Raw genomic sequence first — 12,982 nt, forward strand, 5'->3', positions numbered from 1 at the left:
GGGAAGAGCTGGGTTTGGGTGAGTGTTTTGTATACTAGTGATTCAGTGATAGCGGATGGGTTACTTTGAGGTTTCCCTTGTTGCATACTCCAGTGATGAGGGGTGGGGCTGGCCCAGAGAAACTTTGCTGGCACTAAAGAACTTTTTGACTTATTCCTTGTCTTACTGCTATTGTCAGTCTTGTCTTACTGCTATTAAAATAGAAATAAGTAAAAAAATAAAAAAAGGAATAAGTGGGCAAGTATCCTAAAGAGTAGAACGTTTAATCTAAGGCATTGTTAGTATAATAAAGTATTATACAATCCTTAAAAATTTGATATTCCAAAACAAATGTATGAACAAATTTTAAAAACCTATTTCTGTTCTATATATTGTATTTTCTATGATTCAGTCTTATTTGCTTGCTCATTCTGTCTTTCCCTCATCCCACAAACTTATGACTCTCACCTTGGTTATCATCCCCACCTCTACCATGTACCCCACAGGTTATTCTTAAAGCTGAGGAGAAGACAGAAACGCTTTTCCTTGGTTTCCCTAAGCACAGCCAAAGTGCACTGGTATCTGCAAAAGCAGACTTTACCAAAAAGGAATTGTAGGAAAGCTAGAAATATACAAGACATACAAAAACAACAACAACTGAGCTTACACAGCATGAGTTTCTGATCATACTATAGCAAGCATATTCTTAGGGCTTATGGGTTCAACCCTGTGTGTGTGTGTTAGTCACTCTGCTGCTGCTGCTAAGTCGCTTCAGTCGTGTCCAACTCTGTGCGACCCCATAGACGGAAGCCCACCAGGCTCCCCCATCCCTGTGGTTCTCCAGGCAAGAACACTGGAGTGGGTTGCTATTTCCTTCTCCAATGCATGAAAGTGAAAAGTGCAAGTGAAGTCGCTCAATCGTCTCTGACTCTTAGTGACCTCTTGGACTGCAGCCTACCAGGCTCCTCTGTCCATGGGATTTTCCAGGCAAGAGTACTGGAGCGGGGTGCCATTGCCTTCTCCGATTAGTCGCTCAGTCATGTCCAACTCTTTGCGACCCCATGGACTATAGCCTGCAAGGTTCCTCTGTTTATGGAATTCTCCAGGCAAAAATACTGGAGTGGGTTGCCATTTCCTTCTCCAGGGTTCAACCCTGCTGTTCATCTTTCTGTGGAGGCCTTTGCTATAGTCAGAAGAAAAAAAAACTGGCATGATTTTCAAATTTTTGCCTAGATCTGTTGCTTCACATCTCTTGACCAGCACTTCACATGGATGATTTCACCTTGCTAGCTCCCTCACTCTTCAGAGAGGTCCTTGCCTTCTACCTACAAAGACTAAGCCTGTCCCTAATACAGGGCCTTGTACATTAGCCTTAACCTTACACTAAACACAGTCCCCATACAGTAGGACCTGGGTTATGCCATCATACAAGGCCCTTTGCCACTATTGTTGAGGATACCATGTATGTCAAGGCTTTCAGCATAAGATTACATCATGCTGCCCAGAGACGCTGGCATGAGGTCTGCTGAGAGTTCGGGGGGTCTGAGCCTAGAGGGAGGGGAAATTATTGGAGAAGCACTAAAGAACATGGGAAACAGTGCAGAGATCAAGGGGTGTGGCTGATCCAGTCAAGTTCCAGGTCAGATATTTGAGAGCCAAGGGTGGGGGGGATCTGGGGTGTGGACTAGTCACAGGACTTGAAAATACAAGGAGACAATTGGTGCCTCAGATTCAGAACCAGATAATTTTAGGAATTCTGTGGGGAGTTGACCTAAGGGGACATAGGAGAAGGGTCTAGTCTCAGAAGAGCAAGGGGACAGATGCAGAGAGTGGAGCAGAGCCTCAGTCAGCTGGCTGGGTTACGGAACTGAGCTCTCTGGAAGTCAGTGTCCTGGGGTTTGTTGAGTGAGTCCATCCCCAAGCTGAATGGGTACTCTGGCCACATCACTAGAGTATTCACACGCAGCAAGAAAACAATAACCCTTGTGCACTCGTCTCTGCTTCCTGCCTTTTTCTTGTCCTCTGGGAATCAGCTTAGCTGTTCTATTTCTTCATCCCAATCTCATCAGACTATGGGGGGCGGGGAAGAGACTCCATGCTGCATCGGTAAAGGTCTCCAGCAGGTACACCTAGTTCCAAGCCTTGAATTCTCACTAAACCTGTGATTCTTAGTAGTCTATGCCATTTTCCTCTGTCTGCTGTCTTGTATATCTCCAGTCTTTATTTTATATAACTTGTGTACTTTTTGCACTATAAATCCAGCTATTGTAACGAAGCTGCTGGCTTGACTCAGGTCTAGAATGATGGTCAAAGTCAAGGAACAGCTGACTGCTACACCACAGGTCTGCAATCCCAGGCAGTGCTCCCCAAATGTAAATTTTATGGAGCTGAGTTGCCCTGCAGCCCATCTCAGCATGATGCCACATTCAAAAGAAACACACCTAATAACCAAAAAGAATTAAAAAGCAATTGAGATTTTTATTATGGTGTCTGGAGAAACTCTAAAGGGGTTTACATTCTTAGCACAGAGCAAAACATCTTCTCTTCCCTCCTACTCTATTCATCTTGGTCACATGACCATAGCGGCTGCTACCCTTCTCTCTCCTTTCTCCCCAAACACCTCCAAACTTCCACTCAAGCCCGGCTCTTGCTTTTTCACTCCCCTGCCCCCTTTACTTCTTGAGAGTATTCCTTTTCTCTCCTGCAAGAAGAAGTTCCTTGTCCTTTTCAGCTCTTTTGATTCTGTCTCTCAATCCCCCGATCTGCACAGGTAGCAGGAGCCCCAGCTGTCAATGACAGGGGTCTCCTTCCAAGAGGATAAGAAAGATCAAGAGACTGAGAATACTCACACTGTTGTGGATTTTGTCTGTCACATAGACTAAATTTTCCCAGCATGAGAGAGTGGTTTGCCTGGTGTTACAGCCAACATGCTTTGCTCATCTCCTCCACACTTGTACAGAGAAATGGGCACGATCATTTGCAAGAATCCTAAACTATATGAACCTCTGACTGAAAGGAGTGGGGTCCAACTGTTCCCACTCTCTGATGTCTCTACTGTCACAGACATGGTCATGAGGTGACATACACAGATACACACAGTCACACTAAAGGCCTGAGCTAGACTTTCAGTTGCTTGCTTTGAGGCTTCAAACTAATTTTAGGAATCCCAAAAGTCACCCTTCCCCATTTCCTTCTCACCTGTATTAACTTTACTCAGAGCAAAAATTCCAGGGGAACTTTCTAAATTCTCACACAGTTTGCAGCACCACTGAAAATAACCTGTCATTTCAATTAAACCCTGCTTGGCTGGTTTTCTTCATTGTCCACTGCAACAGCTTCTCTTGTATCAACACTTGCAAAAGCTTTTTCCCCTTTTGGTGCATGTTTAGTTATTTATACTGTACCATGCTAGACATGACTAGTTCTAGTCCAGATGTCACCGGGCAATTGGCCATAGATACAGACATTCCAAGATGACCTCTGATGCAGGGTCTCATGTACCCTCCTCATGCATCCTCTCCGTGTATCTTCTACCCCCAGAAAGTTGCCCATAGCTTAGGGCCTGGTTTGTCCCCGAGTCAGTATCCTTATCAGGCATGAATAAAATTGCATCACCTGAGAACACCCACAGTTTCTGGTGCCATGGTGCAATTTTTCTTGGCAAATTGCCTCTCCCAGAATATCAGTCAAATTTGGAGGAAGTTATGTCCAAGTGTCTGGACAGGGTACGGACTGTGGTATGTCTACCTCTGACTTCTCTTCCATTTAAAGAATTCTTAGAAATTGACCTATGCAAATTTCCAGGTCCCTTCTTACCTGTCATATCTTTCTACCTCTGACTTCTCTTCCATTTAAAGAATTCTTAGAAATTGACCTATGCAAACTTCCAGGTCCCTTCTCAACCTGTCATATCTTGAGAAAGTCTGTAGACAATGTATCCAAAAATGATCAGGTCTCACTCTTACTAATGCCTCTACTTATGCTCTCTCCAGACTTCTCAGAAGCCCTAAAAGTACAATTGAAAGTGGTTCCTACCACTTCCCTTTTGCTTTGAGGTGGTTTTCCCAGGGCCAACATGGCACGCCAGCTGCACTGGTAGAACGCCCACTGAGAGGGTGCACTATGGTTCTATTCAACACACACAACTACACTAGTACTTGTGATTGTGTCATGAACAGGGTCCCCCAAATGTAATCCACATCTTCAGAGGACCACAGTGGTGCTGCACCTTAGGCAGAAGTGAGGAGGAGGGCCCTTTCTCCAACTTTTTCACTGAGGCCCTGAAGCCCCTGGTTTAAGAAGTCTTACAGGAAATCAGCTCTATCTTCTGTGGTCAACTACACACTCACAGTTTATAGACACAATGCCTGTTTTGTTTGTTTCAAGGCATAAGGATCCCCTTCACGCTAGAACTCTCTAGTCCCTCTGCTTTATACATCTCCACAGCCATTAACATCTGTGATACTGTATTTTTACTTGTTTGTTTATATATTTATTTATTGTCTTTCACCTCCCACTAGGTGTGAAGTGAAAGATCCCTAAAAATCCATTAGGGCAGAGGTTTGGTTTTGCTCACTGCCTGGTACCTGGGAGGTGTCCAATAAATATTTGTTGAACAGATGAATGAATGAATCCATACCAAGAAAAATAAACATCTCCCTTAAGGACATCTAGCCTGCAGAGCTCCAACTCTGCCTTATCTTAGAGAGCAGGTTATCTTCGGTTTCAGCCATCTACTTCTATGATCTATGGCTTATGTTCACACAATTCAATGGCCCTTTTAGTGGCTTTCCTTGAATAAAGGAATACTTACTACAAGACACATGGAAGTCCCCACCTCTTGCAAAACAGAAAAGTATTTGTAACTTTGAAATAAGAATTACCATATAGCCAGCCACCCACTGGAATCCCCAGTGGCATATTCCACCACCATCCCCATCAGAGTCTCAAAGGTTGGGGCCCAGTTTTAGTCCAAAGTCAAGGTCAGAGGAGTGCATGCTCTCCCCTCCCCTCAAATGTTTGAGAACAGAATGCTGCCAAGCCTGCATCCTGTATGTCACAGAGAAGTCCTGATTTATACTCTTATTCTACTAGAGACAGGCTTCAAAAAAGTACCTTGTCACTGGTTATAAGATTGGTAGCTAACTGACACAGGATATTATGAATAGAAAGATTACTATGCTGTAAAGTTAGGGTCTCTCTTCCCTTTGAGTTTCTGAGCTGATAGACTAGTAATTTAGTGTAATGTTAGCCCAGGGTACTTGATACTATTTTAAAAATGAGGTCTTTTTGTCCTCTGCTTATCCCTTCCTTACATATAAAAACAAAACAAAACAAACAAAAACTCTCCACATTGATCAAATATATAAGAGAAGAGATATGAAGATCAGTTTTTCCAGGATAGTAAAATCAAATTAAAAACCAAACATCAAACATAGATCAGAAAAGCAATATTCCAGAAATTGAGGTTAGTCTTCAATCAATATTAGTAGGACAATTTCAATAAGAACTCGCTATTCTCAACAGTGTTATCTAGGTCTCTAAGAAGCAGAGGGCAATTTCACTGGTAATTGCCCAGATCAAATGCATTAATCTGGAACTCATTTCCCCTCAGAGGGTGATCCTGAATCACATATCTAATCTCCCGTTCATCCCATCTCATCTATCACCATATCACACACACTTCCAGGTGCCTCATATTTTATTAAAAATCAATTCCCTCTTACCAGGGACATTAGTGGCTTTTGCTTCTCAACAGAACAATGAGTACCATCTGAGACACTTGCAGGTATGAAAGACAATAAACTGCCCACAATTTTGCATTATTAGATCATTGAAATCACTGGTATTTCAATTGTAATGAGATCTCTGGGACGTAAGGTCTCTCTGCTTCATGCTTGTGGATTTTTATTAGTGTTTCAGGGACATTCTTTTCATAAAAAAGGTAATTAAGGAGACAGGTTCTAAGGAGATGGAGATGGAGCATGGAATGATACCAGGGCTATAATTTGAGTCTAAGGTCTAAGGGAATAAAGGAAATAATCAACAGAGATGAGAGAGAAGGAAAAGCTAGAAAGAGATCCTCAATAAATTTAAAACTCTGAAACCAGCACAGAGGATAGAGGGCAGCATCACCCCCTGATTTTACTATGAGAACAAGAAGCAGAATGAAGCATTTAAGCAAATTTTTTGGAGTACTTCTTGAGAGTGCCAGAAAAGTGAAAGAAAGGAGCTTGAATTTCCTTTCTAGGAAGACTTGAAAACTGGGAGAGTCTTACTTGTCTGAGTTTAGCTTGGAAAGAAATAGGTTTATTTACCCTTGAGACCAGCCCTGTGATATTTTGGCACCTCACTGCCCACATTTGAACCACAAACCCAAAGCTTAGAGTTCTGAAGTGACTGTGTATATTTCAAAATAAGAAGATGTTTAGTAATCTCTGATCCCATAGACCCTTCTGTAGTCCATTTCCTCCTCCCCTTTTCAATAGGCAGTGGCATCATTCAGGCCCTGGTTATCTCACTCCTGGAGGAATGTGAAAGTTCCATTTTCAGCCTTTCCTCTGGCCCTCCCTTCTTGCGCATCACAGCATTTAGAGAAATCTACTTTAAATTCAAGTTGGAGCCTTTTTCACAGCTTAAATATTCCCAAGACTCCCCATAGCTTCCAGCCTCATTATTTCCCACTCCTTTCTGCCTCACAGTTTGCCTTCTAGATGCACATACGCCTAGCACGCTTTTATTCCTCCCTACCTCATTCATGCTGTTCTCTAAGTTTTCTGATCTTTTTCTCTCTTTCCTTTTCCTTTGGGCCTTTATTAATTGTGAAAATATAATGCAAATATATAAAAGTAAATAAACATAACACATAAAATTTAGTGAATAAAGGCAATAAATGCATAATCACTCTCCCCAGGTCAGGAAATAAGAGTATTGCAGTCATCTTTCCTCCCCGCCCCAGTGTACCTCACTGCTATGCTGGAGTCAAAACTCTCCCTCCTGTGGGAAACCACTATCTTGATTGCCATGATAATAATTGTCTTGCTTTTCTCTGTAGTTTATCACATATTTATACATTGCTAAACAATATAGTGTAATTTTGCCTGTTTTTGAACATTATATGGAATCACAATGAATTTATTCATTCACTTGAACTTTATATGAATGGAACCATACATTTTATTGTTTTGTGTCTTGCTTCTTTTTCACAACATTATATTTGTCAAAGTCATCAGCATTTTGGGGATACCTGTGCTTTGCTTATATTTGTTGTTCTACTGTATTCCACTGCATGAATATACTGCAGGTTATTTATCTATATTCTACTGCTATGTTCTACTATTGGTGGGCATTTCAGTTGTTTTAAAATTTAGGCTATTACTGAGTGAATATTTTAGTACATATCTTATGGTGCATATAAAAAATTTTTTATAAAGTGTATGCATACAGATGGACTTGCTGAATCATAAGATATGAGCTTCACTCTATTAGAAAATATCAAATTGTTTTCAAAAGCAGTTATAATAATTTACACTCCACTAGCAGGATGAAAGATCCCATTACTCCACATTCTCTCCAACATTTGGTATTGTCAGACTTTTAATTATAAATTTCTCTCTGATATAGTAATCCCAAGTGTCTAAACAGTGCCTGGCTCATAGTATGCATGCATTAAATATTTGTTGAATAAACTAATATTTCTTAATTTCCAAATATAGGAATTTTGTGGTTATCTTTTTATTAATAGCTTAACTCCATTGTAGTTAAAGAACCTTTCCTGTTCAATATCAATCTTTGGAAATTTGTTGGAATTTGTCTAATAGACAAGTTGTTTGTAATTGTTATATATATGCATCAAGGAAGAATATATGTTTTGCATTTGTTGGATGCAAAGTTTAGAGACATCCATTATTACAAAATTTAAAATAAATTTATAAAATGTTTATTAAAATTTTTATACCCTAAGTGATTTTTCTATACATACTACAAATTACTAAAAAGAAGTTTTTATAATCTTCCATTATGTTTGTGAATTTATCCTTCTGATAAATTTTTTGTAGTTCTGATAATTTTTGCTTTATATATTCTAGTGCTGTGCTGTAAGTGTAATTTAAAATTTTAAATTATCATATTTTCCTGGTGACTTGAACAGTTTTCATTATTGGGCAGTTTTCTTATTCACAAGTAATGCTTTTGCCTTAAAGTGACTGATATGAATATAGTTATACCAGCTTTCTTTTGAATGGGGTTCATGATTTCTCCTTTTTCATTTCTTTACTTTCAGCTTCCAAAGTTTTAAGTATATTTCTAACAGCTAGCATATTTTGTTTTGTTTTGCTTTTTGTCCATTTTGTCAGCTTTTTCTTTTATCTAGCTCATTTAGTGCAGTTATATTTAGTATTAATAATTTGGATTTAAACCAAATTTGTGGATTTATCAATTTCTCATTTCTGCTGGGTTTTGCTTCCTATATTTTGAAGTTATTTTATTAGATGTTTAACAGTTTAGGATTGTTATGTCCTTTTGCTGAATTGACCACTAAAATCATTACGAAATGGCCTTTCTTTATTTCTAGTAAAATTCATCTCTCTTTACTTAGTTCAATATTCAAGGAGCCACTTCAGCTTTTCTTTTTAGTGTTTGCATGCTATATACTTTCCATTTTTTTCTTTTTTTTTTTTTCATTTTTTTCTTTTGTCATGTCTGTGCCTTTACATTTTATGTAGCTTTCTTATAGACAGAATGTACTTGAGTTTTACTTTTTATCCAACCTGACCATCTCTACCCTTTAATTGGAATGTTTAGCTCATTTATACTTATTATAACTGTTAATAGGTTGGGTTTCAATCTATCATTTGCTGTTTTGTTTTCTATTTGGCTTATCTTTTCTTTGTTTCTTTTTTCTTATTTCCATTCCAATGTTTAGACTAAGCGAACCTTAAAATTATTTTTTTACCTTGGATTTTGGCTTTTTAGTTCTTCCTTTTCTCTTTGTTTTGTTTTGTTGTTAATGCTTTAGAGCAGTTCTATTCCAATAGAATTTTCTGTGAAGATGGAATTCTATATCTGCGTTGTCCAGTATGGTAACCACTAGCCAGATATGACTATTCAAGACTTAAAGTATAGTTAGTATGACTAAAAAACTAAGTTTTAAATTTTTATTAATTTTAACAGCCACGTGTGGCAAGCAGCTGTTGTATTAGACTGTGTCATTCAAGAGTTTACAATATACGTCCTTAACTTGTCACAATGTAAGAACCTTACAATGACAAACTTTTATTTTCTCCTTTTCAGTTTTGTTGTCACACAACAAAATATATGTATATCACTTCTATATAAGTTAAAAACCTGAATGCACTTTATTTTTACTTTAATAATTTACCTCCTTAAGAGATAAAATTTGGATTTTACCTAGTATTTATCAATTTTTGCATGGTCTATTCCTTTGTGTTGATCCAAATTTTCATGTTATTTTTTTTCTGCATGATGAACTTCATTTAGCATTCCATCTGTTTGTTTAAAATGGTCTTTATTTCATCTTTATGTGTGAAAGATATTTTCTCTGGGTAAAAATTCTGGGTTGACCCTTGTCTTCACCTTGCATAGCTTTTTAAAGAACTCTGTGGTTGCTATTTCCTTTGTTCTTCTGTAGTTGGGGGATGGCAAACTTTCATGTAAAGTTTCAGGTAGTCTTTTAGGTTTTTGCAAGCCATATAGTCTCTCTTGAAACTACTCAACTCTGTCATTGTAGAACAGAAGCAACCATAGTGAATATATAAATGAGTGCATTGGGGCTGTATTCCAACTAAACTTTGTTTACAGAAACAAGAGGTGAATCAGATTTGACCCATGGCTATGGTTTGCCAGTCCTTGCTCAGTATGTAATTTGTCTCTGGAAGATCTTTATCTTTGGTTTTTCGCAGTTTGATTATGATGTACCTTGGCCTTGTTTTCTTTAAGCTTATTATGCCTGGCTTTCATTGACCTTTCAAATTTTGAATTTTTTAGCCATTATTTCTTTAAATATTTTTATAGTTCCTAGCTCTTCTGGGGCTTCCCAGGTGGTGCTAGTTATAAAGAACTCAGCTGCCAATGCAGGAGACATAAGAGATGCGAGTTCAGTCCCTGGGTTGGGAAGATCCCCTGGAGGAGGGCATGCCAACTCCATGTATTCCTGCCTGGAGAATCCCAGGGACAGAGGAGCCTGGCGGGCTACAGTCCATAGTGTTGCAAAGAGTCAAACATGACTGAAGTGACAACATGCATGCACAGCTCTTCTGAAACTTCAGTTACATGTATGTTAAACTGCTTGATATGTCTCACAGATCACTTTTGCTCTGATACTTTCTTTTTCAACATTTTTTTCCTCTGCTCCATTTTGAATAGTTTCTATCTCTATGTCTTTAAGTTCTCTAATCTTTTCTTCGGTAGCCCATAATTTGTTGTATTTCCCTCATGAAATTTTAAAATTTTATTCATTTAAAAAATTTTATAATCTTCATTTTATTCAACATTAAACTTTAAAATGTGTGCTAAATTATCAAAATATTATTTTGACTCACAATAATATTATACATATTTAAACTCAGCACAATTACAAAATAAAACTGTTTACTTAAACAATAGGATTTTCCTCTAATAAAAATAACTTTAAATAAAAGGCTCAACTTCAAACCTTCATCGCTGTTTCACTCTTTGGCCTCCATTGTCCAGAAACAGGCACATTTCAACTCATTTCTTTAATGGATATTTTGCAACAACTTTCTGAAGTTTTCCAGTTCTTCCATACTGGTAGAAATTCTTCCAAATGCATTAGACAATGATACTATTTTCTGTCAATTTGGATGAATTTCATACATGGGTCCACTTTCTGGTGTATTTGCTATCAATGTCTTTCAAAACAAGACATTTAAGGCAGTGCCCAAACCCTGAGTCTGAATATTTTCCACAGTCAACATTTAAACCAGCCAACACAATCCATAATTTTGGAAACATTTCTAAACTGTGTCCTAAAATGTGCCTATAATTAGCTTGCTGCTTTTTTTAATTCCAAGCCAAAAAAATGAATTCCATAAAAATGTAAAAAATTTTTTACATAATTATTTCCAAGACTAATTTTTGAATCTTGTTGTCTGAGACTTAAACTTCATTTTCAGTGAATAGTTGGAAATCTGGGTGCCCAGAGGATAGAAACATTTTAGATAATGGCCTTAATTCTTTTAAGTAAGGAAAATACATGTTCTTAGGACTTCTTGTCCTTCAGTCAAAATTCCATCAAACCCACTGGTGAAATTCTGCAATGTGTGTCCCCACTTTCCAAACAGCTATCTTGTAAAAGCTCTGTCACACTCAAACACACAGTATTGCTTGCATGTCCAGATATGTCTGAAGTACACCACTGTTTTACACAAAGACCTTCTAGCCATCTGTGAAGAATGTTCTCTTCATGTTTTCCTTGACTAGAAGCCAAAATATTTAAGTATCTTTTATTGACTGTGACTTTATTTTCTTCATAAACAATGATATTCCCTATCTTCCCAGCATCTGGTCCCTTCTCACTGTGTAATGTTTAGGATTAAGAACAATCTACATATTCAGAGCCAACCTATCATATTCAGTTGATATGTCATCAGCTTCACAGAGGCTGCCTGAGGAATCATCATACTTGATCCACTGAAGAACAGTTTTCTGTGTTTCCTCTCTTACAGATTCACCCCAAACTCTGTGTTACTCAGCTTGTTCATAGCTTCAGTGAGCTTATTGGCTTCTTCAGAATACCTGTATCTTGTGGATTTAATTTAACTTTAATTCAAACACTAAATTTTTTAACATTTAATTTAACATTTGTATTACTTCTTATATTGAACTTATTTGCTCTATCCTATAGCATACACAAAACAGTCTCACAATGCCAATATTAGTACTAACAAAAAAACTGCAAAATGAAGTTTAAGAGTTGTTTAGTTCATAGATTATGACCCACTAAAGAAGGACAAATTCCTATGTTCGAAGGTCAATTGAAATAAAATCTTTGTTTTTGGTTATGTTACCAATATTATACACATTTAGGTCTCTTTTGTTTGTTTTCAGTTTTAGGGCTTGACCTTTTTTCTGTTTGGTTTAATTTACTTTTTGAATATGTAAAATAACTACATGATTCTAAAGTCAAAACTACATTAAAAATACACTCAGATGAGTCCCCTTTCCACCCCTATCCCCTTATCCTAGTTTCCCCATCACCTTCTATGAATAAATATTTTCATTAGTTTCTGGTTAATCTTTCCAATGTTTCATTTTATTCATTTATTCATTTTATTCAACATTTATACATTGTTCTGCCCTTCACTTCACATAAAACATGTGATGATATTCTATAGCAACATATACAAATATTTGTTATATATATAACATATATTATATAATGTACATTATACATATATGTACTATATATGTATAATGTAATTATAATTCTATAATGTAATGTATGTATACATTATATATAATGTATACATAAATATATGTGTATAATGTTTACAGCTTCATGTATTGCATTGTGTACCATAGCTTATTCAGCCCCCCACTATTGATAGTATTTGGGACATTTCTAGGATTTTTACCATTAAAAATAATGCCACAATGACTAACCTTGTGCACGTATTATTTCAAGTTTGTGCAGATGTACTTTTAGTATGAGCACTGTGTGTGCGAGTGTACTCAGTTGTGTCCAGTTCTTTGTGACCCTATGGACTGTAGCCTGCCAGGCTCCTCTGTCCATGGAATTTTCCAGGCAAGAACACTGGAGTGGGTTGCCACTTCCTCCTCCAGGGGATCTTCCTGACCCAGGGATCAAACTCCTGTGTCTCGTGTCTCCTGCATTGGCAGGCAGATGCTTACCACTGTGCCACTTTCAGGATGGACTTCTTAAAAATGTGATTGCTAGGTTAAAGGGTGAATGCATCTATTTGCAATTTTGGTAGATAATACAAAAGTCCCTATAAAATAGATA

At 37.6% G+C, this 12,982-nt stretch overlaps 1 pseudogene; it reads right to left on the minus strand.

The window, feature by feature from the left end:
• Window positions 1-10,715: 10,715 nt before the first annotated feature.
• LOC122678827 lies at window positions 10,716-11,771 on the minus strand (annotated as a pseudogene).
• Between the last annotated feature and the right edge of the window lie 1,211 nt (window positions 11,772-12,982).

Source organism: Cervus elaphus, chromosome 3, assembly GCF_910594005.1.
Source record: "Cervus elaphus chromosome 3, mCerEla1.1, whole genome shotgun sequence".
NCBI classification, from domain to species: domain Eukaryota; kingdom Metazoa; phylum Chordata; class Mammalia; order Artiodactyla; family Cervidae; genus Cervus; species Cervus elaphus.